The sequence below is a fragment of the Mus musculus genome, chromosome 7 (assembly GCF_000001635.26).
Source record: "Mus musculus strain C57BL/6J chromosome 7, GRCm38.p6 C57BL/6J".
Taxonomy (NCBI): Eukaryota; Metazoa; Chordata; class Mammalia; order Rodentia; family Muridae; genus Mus; species Mus musculus.
This window is the reverse complement of record NC_000073.6, coordinates 36,614,817-36,636,272: the sequence shown is the minus strand read 5'-3', so window position 1 is coordinate 36,636,272 and position 21,456 is coordinate 36,614,817. Positions and strand designations below refer to the sequence as shown.

The 21,456-nt window shown below is 45.5% G+C and overlaps 1 protein-coding gene across 1 annotated transcript in view; it reads left to right on the top strand.

Moving 5' to 3' along the window:
- Gm36722 (predicted gene, 36722) overlaps positions 1-9,786 on the top strand; it is a 71,736-nt gene extending 61,950 nt beyond the window's left edge. The window contains exon 3 of the mRNA XM_030243157.1: positions 9,302-9,786. The gene's annotated coding sequence lies outside the window, so the exon portion shown is untranslated. The remainder of the gene's footprint in view (positions 1-9,301) is intronic.
- The last annotated feature ends 11,670 nt before the right edge of the window (positions 9,787-21,456 follow it).

Genomic DNA, 21,456 nt, shown 5'->3' with positions numbered 1-21,456 from the left:
AGATAAAATCAGAGAAAAAGAGAGGTAACCCAGACTCCCAGGGTCTCCCTCTGTGACCATTCTATTTTATCATCCGTGGTCAGAAAGGAGGTTTTTGCCTTCACACTCTGACAACTGACTTAGCATCTCTCTGGCCGTATGGACACTGTCAGCCCATAGCATCCACACACACACAAAATTCATTTAGAAGGAAAGGTGTCCAGTAATCAAATCATAGTACAGGCGGGTCCTACTATGCCATCCTCTGAGACTTGAGGTAGTGTGTTAGGTTACTCTGCTTCTGTACATACTCTAAAACATCTGCTCACTCCTCACTTGTAAGCATCCTCTGGACAAATACAAGTGGCTTAGCACAGCTCTGTCTGTGTCTTATACTATAGGCTCTACTGTCATTCTTTCCTTAAATAATAGGAGCTCCTGTGTGCCCTGATACGTATTCTACCCCAGGAGAACATTCCCCAGGAACACCAGCTATGGGAAGAAGAAAAATTAAGTCCCAACAACACCCTTGACTTAGTCATCTTAAACTGCAAGAAAGGCAGAAAGGGGCTTACTTCCTGGCATCTCCTCTTTGCATTCCCCTTACCAATTTCTGGAATCTTTGAAGCTTATTCACACCTATACGAAGGGGGCAGTGGGTCATTAGGTCAGTAGATGAGTGGGTGGGCAAAGTGGAGGAGGTACTCCTGGTTTGGAGGTGAGATTAGGAGGTGGGAGAGTCTGAATTCCTAGTGTCCATGTAAGGTCACATCACACACACACATACACACACACACAGAGAGAGAGAGAGAGAGAAAGAGAGAGAGAGAGAGAGAGAGAGAGAGAGAGAGAGAATATACAGGTACATGGGTACCGATAGAAGTCAGAGACATTGACCTCTCTGGAACTGGAGTGCAGGCTGTTGTGATATGTGTGGCATCTGATATGTGTGCTGGAAGCTGATCTCAGGTCTTCTGCAAGAGCAGTACCTCTTGGCTTCTGTGCCACCTCTCTTGCCTCCAAACCTCATTTTAAATATATTTTGTGAGGACGGGCATATCAGCACATACCTGTAATCTCAACATTATGCAGGTCTAGAGACAGGAGAATTGCAAATTTGAGGACAGTTTAGCTACATAACAAGACCCTGTTTAAAAATTTAAATTAGAAAAGACCTCTTCACCAAATAAAAAGTCAAAAAGACAACCAAATATGTTCTATTAGGTAGAAAGTAAAATGGCCTTTGTCTTTCAACTAAGAGATTTGGGAATCCCAGGACCCCCTTAGAATCCCTAAAAAAGAGAGAGCTCTGCTTTTAGCAGCCTCTCTGTTACTGTGTTAAGACAGCATGACCAAGGCAACTTATAGGAAAGAAAGAGTTTATTGGGGGAGTGCTTACAGTTACAGAAGATGAAATCATTCCTATGATGTTTGGTGAAGAATTGTGGGGCAGTGGGCTGTGATAGGCAGTCTGGTTTCTAGTTGAGCTAGGTTGGAAACCCTGGTGATAACCTTGCAAGGAAAGTTAGGCATTTTGCCATGCTCCTAGACACCAGGCTTCTGACATGAGGCCTCAGCTTTCCATAATTCTGTGTCCATCAGTCATGTAATGGCAATTTCCCAAGCTCTTCCACAGGTAGAGGACATGACCAAGGGTCACATAGCCTCAAGACAGATCTACATTTTAATGAGGTACCTAAAGTCCTGGAGGCTCAGCCAATAAACTCACCTTCCCAGACACTCTTCCCTGCAAAAGGTATTTAACCTCAGGCCCGCCCTGAAAAAGTAGGGTATTGTTTTTGCTCATCAACTTCCCGCCATGATGATAAATGTCTTAAAATCATGGACTGTCTCTTCATCGGGATCTGCCATGGGGAGCAATGGAGCAGGTCTTTGTCTAAAGAGCTGTGTCTAATCTCCTGCAGGAGGCTTCTCAACACTTCCAGCCATGGCCTCCACCAAGCCAAGACACCCACTGAACAAGCCAAGGACTCTCCTCCCCTGAGGGACGCAGCCAGAGCTCTCTCCCTGACTTTTCCCCTTTGGTCCCAAGCTAGATCCAGCCTTCAGTGATCTCCATTCTGTTCTCAGCTCTTTTTAGGCATCCAGCAGCATCTAAGGTGCTCAAGAGACTGAGAACCAGACGGTCCTGGCCTCTCTACAGACCCAGAGACCCCTGAGCAGGATCTGTCACATTTCTGGGGACTTCAGACTGTGCTCCCCCTCCCCCAGTGTGGTCCCACACATTTCCATAGCCCAAAGCCTGCCCTGTGGGGTAAACGCAGTCAAAACTGGCACATCCTGCCTCCTCAGTGGCCCTGAGACCTGGGGTGGATGTGGGCCACCATTTAACCCACAAAGAAGATGAAGAAATTCAGATTAATTGCATTCACAAAGGAGGTCTCAGAAAAGTCCAACATAGATTTTGTCCTCTGGTTTACGCTCATGAAGATCATTTTGATCTAGTGTAGCAAGCTTAGAGATGAAAAATACAGAATGTATGGTTCAAATAATAAAGGGACACCAGGAAGTGAAATGGATCTAAATTTTGCATTGAAGGATATTAAATGGAATTAAGGGAGTGGTGACCTCAGGGCAAGAGCCCATCGAGCTAAGGCTATTGTTTCTGTGTTTGTAGTTTAACAGGAATAGTTATATCATGTTAGCTGCTATTACTTGGTTATTGTTTTCATTTGGACTTTTAATCTGGAATGAACTATAATACAGTAATGAAGGGCACACCAGTGATCCAGATCTTGAGGCTGGAAGACACTGGCTTTTGATCTGGATCTTGAGGCACAGTGGCTGTGAAAAGCTTAGGTCCAGGCATGCCTTTAATCCCAGGAGACAGAGGCAAGCAGATCTCTGAGTTCAAGGACAGCCTGGGACAGAGAAAGTTCCAAGTAGAGAAAATCTTAGGTGCAGGCATGGTGGTAGACACTTTTAATCCTAGAACTCAAGAGACAAAGACATGTAGTTCTCTAAGTTTAAGGTCCATCTACAGAGCAAGTTCCAGGATAGCCAAGCTCAGGCAGTGAAAGAGCTGGAAAACAGAAAGCTGCTGCTGCTGTAATAGAACGGGGTTGGGGGTGGGAGTGAGGGTGGGAGGAGGTGGGGGCGTGTTCTAGCCCTAGCAAACAGCAGAACTCAGCAGCTTCAGCCACATGGCTCTAGCTTTCGCGTCAAGAATAGAAGGGGTTACTTGGATAATTGATGCTAGCTAGCTGAAGCTAATAAAATTTGCAGTGGTTAAGAGGAGACTAGCATCACTGAGGTGAAATCTGAGAAATGTTTTCTGAGAGCACAAAAAAGTTGTGTTCCAGATACAGCCAAGGTTGCACTTCATGCTGCAGCTGGACTTCCTAATGTATAAGAATCACACAGGTGGTGCTGGTTTTGATGGAATTTGATGGAATGAAGTAGTCATGGAGAACAGCTGAAGCTGGGCACTGTGAGAGGGCAGGGAAGGCCAATGGTGACGTTTCAGCCTCAGTTGCAGTTGATGGCCCAGAACTGAAGGGGTCATACACAGAATTTGAGGGTTGGCACCATGAAGAGAACCACATTCTATTCCCTGGCCCTATAGTCTTGTTTGAACACTATACCTAGCCATAGCATAATACAAAATACATTTAGTCCAAGATCAAAAGGCCCCATAGTCTACAGCAGTATCAAACCTAGCTGCAGCAGAAGAACCCAACATATTGGAGATGCCAATACCATTGGATGACTACCAAGAACATCAGTAGAAGTGGACTGGAGTCAACCAGAGTCAAGAGTGCTACAGAGGGCAGAGCTGGAGAAGAGACTCGAGCACTCTTGGAGGAACCCAGAAGACCATGTGTAGATCTTAGACACTGAAACAAGAAGCTGTGAAGTTGAAGTTGCCTTGGATACCCTAAGATATTAGAGATGCCAGAGCCATGGGATACTTGCTGAGGAAAACTACTAAGAAGGAATGGAACCAGCCCAAGAGAAAGAACTGTGCCACAGTCAACAAAGCTAAAAGGGGTTGAATATCAGACATGAAAATGCAGAGTTTGGAGTTTGCCCAGCTGGTTTTGGTCTTGCTTTGGTCCCATATTTTCCCACTATGACATTTTGGAATGATAATGTATAGCCTGTAATGTTGGAAGTATGTGGTCTGCTTTTGGATTTTGATTTTATAGGAAACTACAGTTAAGAGATTGCATGAATCTCAGAAGAGACTTTGAACTTTGGACTTTTAACATTGTTGATACTGCTATAGACTATGGGGCCTTTTGATCTTGGACTAAATGTATTTTGTATTATGCTATGGTTAGGTATGATCCCCATAGACTCATGTGTTCGAACAAGTCTATGGGGCCAGGGTAGTTGAATATGTTTGGCCCATGGGAGGTGGCACTTTTGAGAGGTGTGGCCTTGTTGGAATAGGTGTGGCCTTGTTGAAGGAAGTGTATCACTGTGGGGGAAGGCTTTGAGGTCCTATGCTTAAGCTATGGACAGGGTGAAAGGAGTCTCCTGATGGTGTCTTTGGCTCAAGATGTAGAACTCTTGGCTCCTTCTCCACCATGTCTTCCTGCAGGCTGCCATGCTTCCTGCTATGATGATAATGGACTGAACCTCTGAAACTGTAAGCAAGCTTCAATGAAATGTTTTCTTTTATAAGAGTTGTCTTAGTTATAGTGTCTCTTCACAACACTACAACCCTAAGACACAGTCATTTAAACATTGACCTGCTAATACAAAAATGGCTGTCTACTCACTACGCTGCACATCTCCTCTCTCAGCAGATGCAACAATATCCCTCTTTCCTGAACCCTTCTCTCCCTGTGTCCACTAGATTCCTTTTTCTCTTTTTTCCCACACTGTACACTATTTTTGATTAGCCTTTCTTAAATTATCCTAGGAAGCAATGGGCTTTGTTTACTGGCTTTTCAAGCACACCTTGTTTATATTAGTCTTCTTCCCCACCCGTGTGATCCAGCCCTTCATCTGTCCCCACTCACCCCATAGCCTCCTCTTCTAGCTCGCCTTTGTGTTGCTGTGATACACCACTCTGACCAGAAGTAAAGAAGGGCAGCATTTATTTGAATGACATTTCCAGGTCCTAGGCCATCACTGGGGGAATTCGGGGCAGGAAGTCAAGCAGAAACCAGGGAGGAATGCTCCCTACTGCTTAATTTCATTTGCCTCATGCTCAGGCCAAATCCTACCCACCCAGGGTTGGTGCTGCCCACAGCTAACTGGGCCCTCCTCCATCAATTAACAATCGAGACAATATCTCACAGACACGGCCACAGGCCAATCCAATCTAGGAAATGTCTCTGAAGCTCTGTCTTCTCAGATGACTCTTAGTTGTGTCTTCTTGTTAACTACTGCTGTTGATGTCATTGCTATGAATGGCCATTACCGCCATCGCTACCACCATCACCTCTTAAAAAAGAGAACTACTGTACCGCCTAGAGCACCACTCAAGGGAATACACCCAAAGGCCTCTGTGGCTTACGACAAGCACATCCATGAGAAATTGCAGCAGCATTCACAATAGCCAGGAAATAGAACTGGCCTCAGTGTCCACCAGCAGATGACGGGATGTGGAGACTATGCTACATGTAGTCATACCTTTTCTTTGGTTCAGAGCACTGGTGTAGTGGGAGAGGCATGGAAAAGAAGCTTTATTGTGAAAAAGAAACCTTAGGGGAGAAGAAGCCACAGACCACACCCTTCCTTGTACACCATGGCCCATGGGCCTTCATCCTCTCCAATGGCCCAGGTAGTAAGCAAATGTGGATGTGTGGAGGGATGCATTTGATGACTAAACATTGCCCACCGACTTAGTCCTGTGCATGCTTTCCTGTTCAGATTACTGTCAACAGACAAAAGCACCGTCATATCGGTGCCAGGCTGAGGTTGTGTCTTGCTCCCCGGCAGCAAAGCTCCTTCATGAGAACCTCAGAACAATGGCTTTTGGCGCTGTCTTCCTGTTAGTGATTGCAGCTGATGTCATTTTGCCAAACAAAATTATAAGCAAAATGGATGTTTTGGGTCAAAGTGTAGCGAGGAATATATGGCTGTGTTCCCTTCAATAAATCTGCCCTCTTCTGCCCAGACAGAGACATACCACCTACGATGATTGACGTTTTCACCACTAAATTATACTATGTCTGTTTCTAGAAGAACTGTCTCCATTCTGAAATTAGCTAACCATCAACATAACATAAAATAACTCTCAACATGGTGTCATTTCACAGAGATATTGATTCATACAGACTTACTGGATTAATAACCGGTTTCCCATAAAAGGAGTAGTCACTATGTCTTTCGCAGACAGAAAAAAAATATACACTTTAGAACAATATATATATATTGGTACATTTAAGCCTGATTGCTAAACTCAAATAAGCAGAAGGGTTTTCAGGGGCAGTATTGTAAATGGGAAGGGAGGTGACATGGTGCCCCATACAAATGCATGCAGGGTGATGGAAAGCTCATAAAACAGACAACTATTTATTTATTCAGAGCATTTGATTTTACTCTATTGGATTACACAAAGCTCTAATCTGTCACTGCAGTCAATCTGTATAAAAGTTAAGCCAGTCGACACATATATTTAATTCCCCAGTGCCTTTTCTTTCAGCCTTAGCTTCTTCAAAGTTGGGCAACCTTTGGTTTCTTGGTGTGGATTGGAGCCACCAAACCCAGAGGAGATATAGAAAGGCAATGGGTGATTGACTTGGCCCCCGGGGACAGCCAACCCACTCTTCCCTCCTCTAGGACTCAGTTTGCCAACATGTTGACAATATTTTTTGTCACTCTTTGTTTTTCAGACTGTATTTTTCAATGAAGGTCTCCAGTGGGAAAGTAATTGAAATTAGCCTGCAAAGTTTCTCCTCTGACAAATTACCATGGGTTATCACTAGCATCATTCGAACTCCTTGCTCAGTTGGCATTTCCTATGATTCTCTGTGTCATAGTCAGGGTTGGTTCTGTGTACCTCCTGAAGCCAAGCCATGCTAACCACCATCCTTCTGTGTGGGCTCCCCTTTGGTTCTTCATGTCAATGGGGCCTTCTGGTGGGTCTTTGCTTCTGAAGATACTTTATAGACATCTCATAAACTAGAAAAACCAGCATCCTGGTATCTGTTTTTTTTTTGCCTTGTGGTTTGTGAGTGCTTTAGAGATGAAGTACTTCTCTCCTCAGAAAAGCTCATGGCCCTTAGTTGACAGTCCTACTTTGAGGAGAGATGAGGAGACATGAGTTGTGACCTCACTGGAAATAGGTCTGCGGGTGTCAGGTCATTGTGGCTGGCCTATCATTGGTCCCTTCCTCTCTCCTTCTCCCTCTCCCTCCCCCCTCTCTCTTTCTCTCTCTGCTCCCTGGATACCAAAAGGTGAGCATCCCTACTCTACCACACCTCCATAATGTTCTGCCTCACCACAGACCTAGAAAGACCAGGACAGCCTGTATGGATGTAAACTTCTCAAACCACGAGTCTAGATAATCCTCACTTCCTCTGCTGTTTTTCTCGGGTCTCTTGTCCCAGCAGTAAAGAATCTCGGATATGGCAGCATTTGGATGTTATCACATCCCTCCCAGGAGAATATAAGCCCCTTATGGAAGGGGAGACTTCCCAGCCTTCTAACCAGCTTCGAGTCTGAAGCCCAGCCCAGTGTGGGCACACAGTAGATGCTCAGTAATGAAGGCGTCCATTCCTAGGAAGAAGATGCAGAAAGAGCAAGTTATCATCTTGACTCGGTTCCAGCTTTCTGTCATGGTTTTGGATGATAATTGTCTTCTTTGTATCTTACTTTCCCTCCCTTTACATAAGAGGAGTGGTGCGCAGTCGCTGCCCAGACATGGCACACAGGTTAACTCATTGCAAAGCAAAACAAAGCAAAATGAAGCTATCTGCTCATTTACTCCCTATAGAGGTACTTCATGGGATTTTTTTTCTCAAAAGGATTAAGAGGTAAAACCATGGAACATGGACAACTGGCTATGACTACAGAGCCGTGGTGTACCGTAGAATTAAATTCTATCTGGCTCGTAAGGCATCCCTAGACAATGACCATATGACCTTCTTGGATGCCAATGACTCTACTTCTCGTTTGTCTCCTGCTGTTGACACAGATCACTAACTGGTCCCTTCGCTGCCATTTAATTGTTCCTGGCAATGACTGTACTGTGATGGACCCAGGTAGTAGGACTATCATGTCATCTACTAAAGAGGCCGAGGCGAGATGATAGCAACCTGAAGGCTATCCTGCTTGCTGTGACCCAAACAGGATTAGAGATAAAGGAAGGTATGGGAAAGCAATGGCCTAGAATCCACCCATGAGGGCTCTGGGTGTAACTCAGTGGTAGAGTCCTTGCCTAACATGCTTGAGTCCCTAGGTTCAAATCCCAGGATTGGGGAGAAAAAAACTAAAGAAAGAAAATAAAGGAAATAAATTGTGGTTCCCGCAGTTGAACACTTGATTAAGTAGTTGCATTAAAAACAAATCTTTGTAAGTACTAAAATCACACACCATGAGATGACCACCCAAGGAGAGACATGTGGGAATAAGACCCAGAAGGGACTGCAGATTCATGGCTCCCATTTTACACTTCTTTCTAGGCAAAAGCTGATTGAGTGGCTGGCAGGTAGAGTTCCCCCCATGACTTCAGCCATTCTTTCATCACTGTCTCTGTATCCCCCAGCACGGGGAAATGCGGTTACATTAATCTCATCCGAGTAATTCCTCTGGAGCTACATGCTCTCCAAATTATTTATAGCAGGATGGATGGCTTCTCTGGAAAGTGGGGCTCACAGTTGATTGACATCTAACATCTTGGAAGGATTGGCTAGCTGTGACGCCATATGGAAGTGATGGAGGAATTGTGCCCTTGGACAGCGGTGCCCTGGAATCCTCTCTGCCTTTCAGCACTGGGAAATCCCTGATTAGCTTAGGTCCCTGACCATCTTCTAGGTTATCAAGTCAGAATGATCTAAAGTAGTGGGCAAGCAGGACGTAAGGTCTTCCCTCATTAGCAGAACCTGGGAAGAATATTGTAAGATCAGTGTCAAAGAGTCCCTATTGCCGTTGCCTTTGGATTATAGAAATACAGAGGTTAGCATGTGTTGACTTGTCCCTGACTGTCTTCTTCCCTTGCAATGAAAATGGCAGCCGGTGGCTCTATATGCACAGGAGGCTTGGACTTGGTCTCTTCAGCTGTCATTTAATTTTCCAGGCTCTAGGTTTGTTCATTTGCATGTTTAGAAGATGGGGATTTTTAAATAAAAGATTTATCTTACTTTTAATTATGCATCTCTCGTGTGTGTTTGTGTGTTTGCAGGTGCCCTCTGAGGCCAGAGGAAGGAGGGAAACAGGTCCTTTGGAGCTGGAGTTCCGGGTGATTGTAACCCCTCCAGCATGGATGCTGGGAACTGAACTTGGGTCCTCTGCAAGAGCAGTATGCCTTTCTAACTGCTGAAGCATGCCCCCCCACCCTAAATGATAATACTTTTGATAAATCCAGGCAGCTGCTAAACTTTTGCCACAACAAGCAAAATCAGAATGTGCTTTTACCCGTAATCTGTTCGCACATGGAGGAGACAAGACAGGAACAGAGGGTTCCAGAGGGTAACCTCAGGCAGGCATGCCCTGCTCACCCTCTAGAGCTGCCTTAGGAACCACCTCCCCAATTTGCCAATCCTAAATTCTTTGTTCACTCCTGACCCTGGCTCCCATGGTATCCTGTCATCTCTCTTCCAACCCCACTGAAGATAAAAGACACCATGGGCGGAAGCCATGAATAAAAGCTGTTATTTATTGATGCCAGTTTGGGGGAACATTTTTCCTCCTGATTCATGAAGTACTTTTCTCCATTCAAAAAGCAGTTCATAAATCGTTCAACACCAGCAGAAATTAATAATAATGAATCCATTTGCATAAAATAGTCTCATTCTGCCAGGTGCTGATAATATTTGAAGCTATAATCTTTTGGGGAAGTTGGGTGCCCCACATATGCATGTGTTACCCTCCCATCTTCCTTTTGTGAATGTAACCAAAGGTTCAGTTATTTACCCTCCAGTCTAGATCACTGGAGAGTCTTTGAAAGATGTGGAAAGCAAGCACAAATGGGTAAAATTGAGTACACGCAAGAGTGTCTTAAGAAAAACAGTTATTAGCCACATAAGAGTTCACGTCTTCTCAAATTGCCCCTTTGGGCAGTTTTGAAAAATGCATCAATCCAAAGGACCATTCATTCCCAAGAAAGACTGTCATCATTTGAAAACACACACACACACACACACACACACACACACACACACACACACACATACACACATCTAACTCAAATGCATGCATATACATATACACACATAAACACACACATACATGCATGAATGACACAATTCACACACATACACACACATACACGCATTTACACACACACGCACACACATATATATATATATATATAACATATTTGCATACATTCACACACATGTAACATACATACATATACACATACACACACACATGCAACATACACACACATATACACCCAAACACACATAGATACATACTCTCACACACATATAACACATATGTATACATATGTACATATATTTATGCTCACACACATAACATACACACATACATAATATCTACACACATATAACACACACATACACTCACACAATATATCATATGTGTATACAGACACATACATATATATGCACATACATATGCACACATATAAACGTGCATACTCATACACACACATAACACACATACAAACACATATAACATATAAGCATGTATAACACAAACACTACAGGGCCCCTGGGAAGCACAATGTAGGTCAAGTCCGTGGATTGATTTATTCCAAATTCTCTTTTCAAAGCTCATGAGAAGAACACAGATCCTCACGATTATGAGTATCTTCCTTGTGGAAAAGGGATGCTGAGATCAAGTGAACTGCCACAACACTGAGTTAGACCAAACTGGAGAGTGTGCTCAGCCGCAGTGCCGGCTGCAGTGGTGAAGCCCATTCAGGGAATGGATTGACAACTTTGGCAGCCATGTTTTAGTATACTTTATTTGAACCTTGCCTCACCTTAGGGGTAGAAGGACAATTCCTCATACCCCCTAGTGCAAACATTTTGCTATCATCTGTCCATACGTAGCCTGTTCTCATTTTGTCTACAGTTGGCCCTCTATATTCACGTCACATTTATGCATCCTCAGATTCAGTCATCATGGATTGAAAATTTATAAAAACATAATTCCAGAAAGTTCCAAAGAACTAATTTTTTTATCTGCTCTGTTGAATGCTATGCTAAATCTTCACAGGTATTGAAGTGGAAATTTCTGGTTTCATTGGAGACTCAGTTGGATCATGTGATGTTCTCTGGAAGCTGTCTTATGAAAGGGTGTTTTGCTGAAGCAGATATGTGAGAAGATATTTTGGTGAGCGCAGACAGGTGGTATTTTTCTGGAAGCTGTCTGGTGTAAAGGCATGTATTGTTTTGCTGGAATAGATGCCTGAGAGAACATGTGATTTTGGAGTGAGTGTAAGTACAACCCCACAGACAGTGGACTACGCTCTGGCATTGGTTCACCTTGCTGGTCTTTGTTGGCCTTCACGGAAGCGGGTCTTCACTGATGATGCTATTGCATTGGTTCACCTTGCCTTCATCAGTGATCTTTGCTTGTTGTGACTTTATAGAGAGAAATGAACCAAAGAATTTCTGGTGATGCTCTGGCTGCTTCTTGCCACTTCAGCAGACTCATGCTGATTGGCAGAGTCCTGAGGTTTCTTCCGGATCAAGTCACTGCTGGTTCATATTTGGTGTTTTGCTAGTGACCTTAACTGCAGCAGCTGCTGATTAGAATCTCCTGAAAGAACTTCTAAACAGGTCCACATCCCCCTTGTCTTATTAACCATCTTCCTTCCTTACCTTTGGTTGGTGGGCTATATGTGAGATTAAAGCATTTGGGAATCATTATTAAAGTAGTATGAAAAATATAAGCCTAAAGGTACGGTGCCATGAGAGCAACAGATGGGGCACTATCAGTAATCTAGTGGTGATGTAGAACACATGGATGATGCAGGTGCTGTTTTCAAATGAGGGGGCTAAGCATCAGCGGATTTGGGGAACCAGTCTTCTGTAAGCATGGAGAGATGCCTCTAGATTGCTCTCTTTTCCTATGGGAACGCATTGAAGGATTTTGTCTTTCCTGAGACAGGGTCTCTCTGGATAGTCCAGGCTGGCCTCAATCTTTCAATCCTGTTTTGGCCCCCATGTTCTGAGATGGCAAGCATGCCTGGGTCCTGATCTTATTTAATGAGCAGTTTTGCTCTGCATTCAGGAACAGGGTGGTTGTGTGATAGCAGGACCTATATATTCATTTATGTACATATATTCAATCTGAAGATATAGTTCTAGGTGTTTTAGGGTGACTCAATATTCTCTCTACATTCCCATCTGCTGTGACAAGAGTCCTACTTGCTACCAACGTTGCATTCAGTTGGCAATTTTGCCAGCAGAAATGTGTAGTGCACTCTCTCCTTTTAAATGGCACTTTTCTAATGACTGATAAATGTGAACATTTCCTTATATGCCTTCTAATTAGCCTTTGGAATCTCTTCAATAGTCTCCTTTCCGCCTTTGCATGCCTTTTTTCTACCCCTTCCTCTTCTTGCTGACTTGTAGGAGTGTCTTGTTTTTTGACATTACGCATCTCTCATTCTGTCAGAGTCTATGTGCAGAATGACTTCAGTTGGATGAAAGTTTCCATTCCTGACCCCTGAGCTGCACAGTTCATGGTGGGTAGACTTTGAGGGGCCCTTAATGGCCCTTGCCTTCTAGTAGCCAAGTGGCTATGAAGTTTCCAAGACTGTCAGCATGTAAAAGACCCACACCAGCTCAAGCCAGACAAAATCCTAGCATGGAGAAGGGAAATGAATATAAAGTCCCACTTTTAGCTGAGGACCTATTGGCAATTGATAGCCGCTAGGAGGAGACTTGGTTTTTTTTTTTTTTTTTTTTTTTTTTTTTGTATGTGCCTCCTGTAAGTCAGCCATTCTATAGTGGAAAGCAGCACACCCAAGAATACATAAACAACACAAATTGGATTCAATGGGCTTTTACAAAACCCATTTGGGTTTGAAGTCTTAGTTGTGGACTAAAACACAAGCTTCCTTGGCACTCCTAGGAAGGATTTTCCTTGCTCTCTTGCTCTCCTTGCTTACCCCCATCTTCTTTTCCTCCCCCTCTCTTCCTTACTGTGTCTCATGTTTGTTTTGTTTGTGTACTATGTGCATGCCTAGTGCCTAAGAAGGCTAGTGCTCCCAACTGCTGAGCCATCTCTCCAACCCCTCTTAGATTTTTCTCTGATTAAACGGTATCAGTTCTCAAGAGACTGTCCTCAGAAAGAAACCACCAGGAAGGTCAGGGCTTTGTCTTCCAAGATTTCTTAGTCTGGGCTTTCTAGAATTATAGAAAGCCACTTTCTAGAATGCTCTTGGGCTCTGCTCCTGACATCCAACTGAGGATCTGAGCTTGCTTTTGAGAGCTTACTTCTGCTACTGCTTTTGGCTCCCCCATCTGCAGAAGACAGACATTTACATTCTATGACCAATTCCGTCCTCTAAGGAGCAAAGGGAGGCTCTAGGAGAGTGAGTGATGTCAGCATCCAAGGATTAGGAGTGTGTGGGTAGACCTCAGCTGTGCAGTTCACCTTGAGTGGATCCAGGCTAGGGCCAAATAACTCTGTCTCTCTTCTGCCATGGTTTCTATGGTATCCAGGGTCCTCCATCTAAACGGGGACTTTTAACTTTCCAAGGAAATATCACATCTGCTTTTCCAACTCCTCAAGGTCTTCATGTTTCACTTGTCTTGGTGCATTATCATAGTTGTATATTTTGTCAATGATTTTTGCTTTTTATTTTCAAGTCTCTGTTGGTAGAAATTCTCTCTCTCTCTCTCTTTCTCTCTCCCTCCCTCCCTCTCCCTCCCCCTCTGACTTCTCCCCCTCCCTCCTCCTCCCTCTTCTTCTCCCTCTCCTCCCTCCCTCTCCTTCCCCCTCCTCTTCCCTCCCTCCCTCCTCCCCCTCTCCCTTTCCCTCCCTCCCTCCCTCCCTCCCTCCCTCCCTCCCTCCCTCCGTCCTTCCCTCCCTCCCTCCAGGATCTTCCTATGTATAGCTCTTACTGGATTTGAATTAGAGATGCTCCTGCCTCAGCCTCCTAAATGCTGAGGACTTGACTTGCAGAAGTGTTCCATCAGTCTCTGCTGGTCAGTCTTAGGAAGCCATTTTCCTCAAAGAGGGTATCCCCTCATGGGATCTGAAAAGGTTCGTGATGCAGTCATTCACCCTTTAAAGTCCTTGATGATGATCAGAGAACTTTGCAGAACACTCTGAAGCATCCTGAATTCCAGCCTTGGCAACTCACTGCATGTAAACAAAGCATGTGTTTTAGAGTTACCCTCTCAGAACTTGAACAGATGGTGTCATGTAGATGCTGTGAGCTCAGACCTCCATCCCTATCACTTGCTGCCACAGGTATGATAGTACAGGAGTAAGAGAGAGGTGATATTGCCGATGGATACAGATTCTGATTGGCTCATGCTTTATTTTAATTATTTCTTCTGCTGTCATTGATGCTTGCATAGACATCAATGAAACAAGCAGCAGACACTATTACCACTAACATAAGTTCTGACACTGCAGCTCACATTATGGTTCTGTGGACTTACTGCTGAAGCGGTCCATCCAACATCTCATTTAGCCCTCCCCATTTCCATGTGACATAAGGATCCTTACCAGGTGACCATTTGTCAGATGAGCAAGCAAATGTATGTTCGAGGGCCTCTCAGAGAAGTGAGGTGACAGTAACAATAGTACCTTTGTAATCAATTAAAGGTTTGTGGGATGCCAGGGAGACAACTCATTGTTTAAGAGCTCTTATTGCTCTTGCAGAGAGCCTGGGTTTAGTTCCCAGCATCCACATCATGGCTCATAATCATCTGTAACTCCAGGTCTAGGAAATCTGATGCCCTCTCCTGGCCTCTGCAAGAACAAGGCATGCATGCATACATGCATGCACGCAAGTGTGTGTATGTGTGTGTGTGTGTGCGCACGCGCAAGTGCACACACGCACTGGTCTCAAACTTATACACAGTGAGTAGATTTTCAGTCAACTCAAACCCACAACCTAACTCAACCCAACCCAACCCAACCCAATCCAAGCCATCTGCCTAAACCCTACTCATCTATACTCTGAAAAGTGTGATAGAAAGACAATGCCAGATGCTGGGAAGAGAAATGAAGGCAGGTAATGAAGGGGACCTGTGAGCAGGAAGAGGAGTCACTGGAGGAGCTGTGGATTTTAAGGAAGGTGGGTGTTGTTGTTGTTGTTGTTTGGTTTTGTTTTATTTTATTTTTTTCAATTCCTGTAGGGAGATTGATTGAAGGAAGATCCAAAGCTGAGAGTCAGGGACGGGCAGAAAATATGGGGATGTGGGGATGGGAGGGCAGAAGGAAGGTCAGGTCCAGGCTCTGGGGCTTGCTTTGATTTACCTTTTGTGGAAACTGCAAAGATAGATAATTCTTGAGGATGAGATGAGAAGAGACAGAAGGGACTCCCTTTTATGGCTTCCATGGTTTCTGTTAAGACAGCTTGGCCGATTACTCCATGAACGCAATGAAATGGGTGGTCAAACGCTGGAGGAGGAGGGCACTAGAGAACAGCTGGTCAAAAAATTTACTGCTCTTGCACAGAACCCAAAGTGGGTTCCCAACACATCTATTGGGTGGCTCACAACTCCAGCTCCAGGGGTCTGATGCTGCCCTCCTCTGGATTCTGAGAGCACTGCACTCATGTGCACGTACCCCTCCCCCACCTCCCCACACAAATCTTTCAAAACGTTTGGTTACCTATGCAGAGGTACCTAGCAAAGTGGAGAGTGTGTCAGGGACCAAGCAACCGAGAGATGGTTGGACAGTGTCTTCTTCCACTACAGGACTCCAAAGAGGAGGGCCTGGATGAGTAAGACCAAGCAAGGGGCCTGAAAAGTGAGGCGATGAAGGGAAATAGAGGAGTCAGTAAGTAACAGGAGAGCCTGAAGGCCCTGGAGGACAGATGAGGCAGGAACAAGTCCAGTACTCTTATTCGTTTTTTTGTTGAGAGAGAGAGAGAGAGAGAGAGAAAGAGAGAGAGAGAGAGAGAGAGAGAGAGAGAGAGAGAGAGAGGGAGAGAGATATGCTACATCTCAGCTAACTCTCTTTACTCAGTCCAGTTCAGGGCCCAGGACCTTTGAGATGGTGCAGCCCATAATTGGAGCGGTCTTCCCACCCCCCATTGATCCCATCTAGATAACCCTTCAGAGACAATGCTCAGGGGCGTTTGTGCATTGTGATTCTAAAATTCAGGCAAGTTGATGGAGAAGCTCAAATGTCACGGGGCTACTGAGAAATAGCCAGCGATGAAAGTGGTCACAGCCATAGCACCAAGCGGAAAATACAGACATGGGCCAACTCTGGGAGGGACAGAACCAGGGCTGACCAAGGGAGCGTGGCCAGAGGAAAGGGATTTGGGGGCCTTTAAGGAGAAAGAGCTACAAGATTACATTACCAAGAATAAGGTCAACACTCATATTTGAAGATACCTTGGAACATCACCAACCTCCAACACGTAGGAGCAGGAAGCAAGGGAAATGTCACAGGAGCAGAGAAGCGTCATGCTGGGGTCCATCTCCCCACAAGGTCATGCTGAGGGTTTCTAAGAACCCCTACCCTTGACTCTCAGCTCAGAAAGCTAGCCCTGGCAAAACAGTCCCTTGGAGCACTCAGGGAAGGCCAAGGAAAATAAATTCTCAGCAAAGGCATCTGTAAGCACAGTGCCCATTGTCTGCAAGAGAGCGTACTGTGTTGTGATTCCAGGCATAGCACTTTTGTGATAGGCAAATGGTTCAGAAGAATAAGCAATGAGTCCTTAAAGACCCGAAAGAGCTGGGCAAAGGGTAAACACAGACCTCAGAGGTCTGCAGAGTCAGCAGGCGAGGCTTCCCAGCCTCCCGCTAGCAGGTGTCTTCCTTGTCAGTGATGGGGACCTGTGGGAGATGAAGTCCTCCCCACTGCCCTTGTCCCCCAGCCTGATTGACTGTGCACAGAGCTGTGGCAGTTACTCTCCACCCTGTCTGTGGAAGGCTGCCTGGTGACAGTGGCCAGCTTGATGTCCACTGATCATCCTGCAAGGTGAGAGCCGTTGATGACAGCGCCCAGACGGCTGCCAGCTGATTGTCCTGTAAGGGAAATTTTTTGTGAATCTCAAGGTTAGGTTCAGCCTGGCTCATCCACCACTGGCCAAAAACCCACCAAGTAACTCAGGCCACCCATAAACTGACTCTCACAAGGACATGGGAGGCCTCTGGTTTCTGGGGATGGAGGTAAGGACTGGACATGAGTCCCTGTTTGTTCTTGAGGGAGCAACAGTCACAGCCATGACCATCTCTCAGGCACAGGACCTAGAATAGAGACCCTTTATTATTGTCTGGGGAGTGTAAGTGTCTAGGGGAGAGCTGAGACAGACAGGGTGGTGAAGGACTCTCAAGAGGTATGGGGGAGTAGCTTTTTGCCAAGTAGGGCCTTATTTCAATATTTTAGCTATGGCTTTGGCAATACTAGTACAGTTTTGGCTAAGCATTGACTTTGGGTGAGAGCTCTGTCACATCCCGGGTCAGAATGGGAAAGGAACAACGCTCCCGTCGTGGTGTGGAGGAGCAAACCAGACAAGGGAGAAAACAGAGTCCAGCAGCCGAAAGAACAGCCTTGTCCCATAGACGGGGACAGGAGTGACAGCGAGAGTGACAGGGCTGGACATATTTGGATGTGGTACAAAGGTCTTGCCAAGAAGATGCTTGGATTCTTTCTTGGCCTTCTGGCTAAGATCAAGTGAAAGAAACTGATTTGGCTCAAAAAATAGCTGCTAACAGAGAGAGACACTTGGGAAATCATGGGCGCGGAAATTATTTGGGTATAGAGAAACCAGCGCACACCCACCTCCCGAATTCACAAGTAACATTAATCTGTATACACCTGCCTGCTGCTCTCCCTGTGGGTGACCCCAATGATCACGTCTCTAGGAGGCCAGGTGCTTCTCCAGGCTTCTTCTATTCTACTGTGGAAGTATGCCTTCCCTGCAGGTCCCAGGCAGTCAGGATCCAGACGTGTGTTCCAGGGGAAGCTATGGTTTGGCAGTACGGACCAGCAGTGTTCAGTCCACAGTCCAGCCAGGCTGAGGGGTCTGGAGATCATGGTGTAGAGTCTGGGCACTTCTTGTGTCCCTGCGTGAAGGCTCAGGTTAGCCACTCTGATCCATCTGTTTGTGCTCATTCTGAGCTGACAGGGACATATTGATCCCGTGGCTCACTGGTTCATGAAGGGCCAGGAGCTTCTACCAAGGCGATGAGTTCTAAAGGACATCACTCCAGCATGCCCGTCGTTAGGGTGAGTGAGTTGTAAAGGAAACCCCTCCAGTAAGTATGTCCATCTCTAGGGCGAGTGGAGTCTAGAGCACTTGGCCTGCTGCGGAGTCAGGCGACTGCTGGGGAAAGCTGGGTGCATTCCAGAGACAATCAAATCCTGCAGGCATTTAGAACATTCCTGAATTCACATTGCTCCATGCCAGGATGCGAAGTACTGAAGGACCATTACCCCCTGGCCCTTCTATTTCTGTCTGCTGTAAGCACTCCTTTGAAAATGGCTGAGAATTTGCATTTATCAGAAAATTGCTTACTTACCTCAATCAGCTATTTTTAAGGTTTGATTTTAGCTAGATAATGAATACAGCTAAATTGATGTCAGGCATGAAGTAATTTTAACCAATACCTTCAAAAGTCTATAATACCAAATATTGGAAAATTATATGTAGGGTAATCTAAATAATAAGATGTTGAAAAATTTTTTTGGATCCTGGGAACTAGCCTATTCATTTTGCACCTTTCTCCCTTTCAACCTCACCGCGGGAGGCTCTGTCCCTGACGTCTTTATATAAGATGCTCTCGTTTCAAAATGCCACCGAGTCTCCAAATGAACACTTGCCTATGGTCCATGAATACAAAAACACTTGAGTGGCAATTTTTGTATTTTGGAGCAATCAGGCAGGATGCAGAGAGAGGAATGGGCAGGGTAGGTTGAGGTCAGGTTGTTCCTCCAGACAGGCGGGGGAAGTGTCACTGAAGAAAAGAGGGCTGTCTTTCCTGCGAGGGTATGGAAGTGGTTGTTGCAGTTTGTGAGATGCCCCAGCCTCATGTATTTGAACACTTAGTCTCCAGGTAGGGGAGATGTTTTGGGAGGTGATGGTGTGTAGTAAATAGTTATTGAAAATCCTGGAGTGGGATTTCCACCTGCCTTTAACCATTTATGTTCCCAGATGGAAGACACACAGCCTTTATATTTTTAAATATGTCTTAGGCAGCATAATAGCTGGGCAACTGTCCACCCTCCATGTTGTTAGAATCTACCTTCCTATCTATAACTCAAGTTATTGCTTACTATGTTTCATCTGGACTACTCTTAGCTCCAACTGGCCAACCCACAAGGCCACGTTTTTACGTCTCAGTTAACCCGTGATGATCCTCCTTTCTTCTCTCCTACACATTCTTCTTCTATCTCATGGAGACTTCTCTCTCTTTCCTTCAGTCTTGACTCTCCAAGCCCATGAAAACCTCAACCCTACCTATGTCTCTTCTCCCCAGCTATCAGAATTATCACCAATCAGAATTAAGTGGAAGCAGGGTCACTCAATTTCTCTCTCTCTCATTCTCTCTTTCTCTTTCTCTTTCTCTTTCTCTTTCTCTTTCTCTTTCTCTTTCTCTTTCTCTTTCTCTTTCTCTTTCTCTTTCTCTTTCTCTTTCTCTTTCTCTCTCTCTCTCTCTCTCTCTCTCTCTCTCTCTCTCTCTTTCTGTCTCTCTCTCTGGCACTAGCCTTGGGGGCTCCACATTAGCATTAGAATACAAGCAACATTAAGCCAATACACTACAGTGGTACCTTGAGAGGTGGGTCTTGGCTGTCAGAAGAGGTTTACTGGGGATGAAGCATTAGAGTCTGAAGTGATTCTTGTCCTGCTGTCTGCTTCCTGGTCAGTTATCCTGTAAGGGGTGGCAGCGTTATGCTCCTAACACTGTGGGGACAGCCGTCCCTGCTGCTGAGATGGGGACATCAAGCATACCCTTTAAAACGGTGAGTCTAAGCAAACCACTCTTCCCTTCTGTTGTTTCTGTGGAGGGTTTTGTCACAGTGACAAGGCTGTAACTAACACAGTGGCAGCACAGGTGGGTCCTGGTGAGGGGGGTGAGGACTCTCCACCATGTTGGAGTTCCTCATTTCCTTGAGCATCCTAACATGGCAGAAAGAGGACAAGAGGGCTTCCACTTGTCCCCTCCCGTGGGGACATTCGGTGTGCCGCAGGCACAAGGATATGGCTCAGTTGTAGAAAGTTGGCCGAGCATGTGTGAAGACCTAGGTCCAAGAACCAGAAGCCAGACAAACTAACATCCTACTTCAAATAAAAACCCATCAGTCTGCTTTGTGTTAACTAAGGTCCGGTTTATTCCCTTGGCTGTTGGAATTGAGGGCAGGCATGCTGGGGTTGTGGGCAGGGAGCCCTGGCAGGGGCAGGAACTGCCCCCCTCCAATCCAAAGATAGATGAGGGCAAGCCACCCAAGCGTGCCAAGGCAGAGCGACTGGCCAGGAAAGTAGGTTCCTTTGGAACCTCTCATGGCCAGGTACATGGGAGTGCTGGGCTGTGGTCCTTAGCTGTAGGCCCAGTTGCTGAGTCCTTGGCTTAAGCTGCCTATGTATCTGGTTCATTGGAAGCTCTTTCCTATAAAAACAGCTTCTAAGATGTGGGCTGGCTTGAAAACCATAAGCAGTGGTCTCAGTCTACCTCCCACGGGACCAGAGACTACAGTCTGGAACTCACTTCGGTGTGAGGGGTTTAGAAAGTGTACATTTTAAAAACCTTTTTATTGGCCCTTCCTGAGTTTCACACCATATACCCCAATCCCACTCATCTCCCATCCATTCCCTCATATCCACCCTCTGCCTCTGCAACCTTCCCACAACCCCCTGCCAAAGAAAACAAACACAAAATCTTGGTTGTGGAAGCTGCAGTGTGTCCCACAGTCCACCCTTTTATCCACACCTCTTTACTTACAGATGTTCATTGCAGTGAGTCATTGGTCCGGTTTGATGCAGAGACTCCTCTCAGATATCCTGTTATTGCCCTGTATCATAGAGATCCTGTGTTGTGGATGAGCATGTGTGTGTGTGTGTGTGTATGTGTGTGTGTGTGTGTGTGTGTGTGTGTCTGTGTGTGTGTCTGTGTGTGTGTCTGTGTGTGTGTGTGTGTGTGTGTGTGTGTGTGTGTACATGTGCACGGGTGCACCTGAAGTTGATAGTAGGACCCATTTTCTTTACTGAGGCAGAATCTCTTC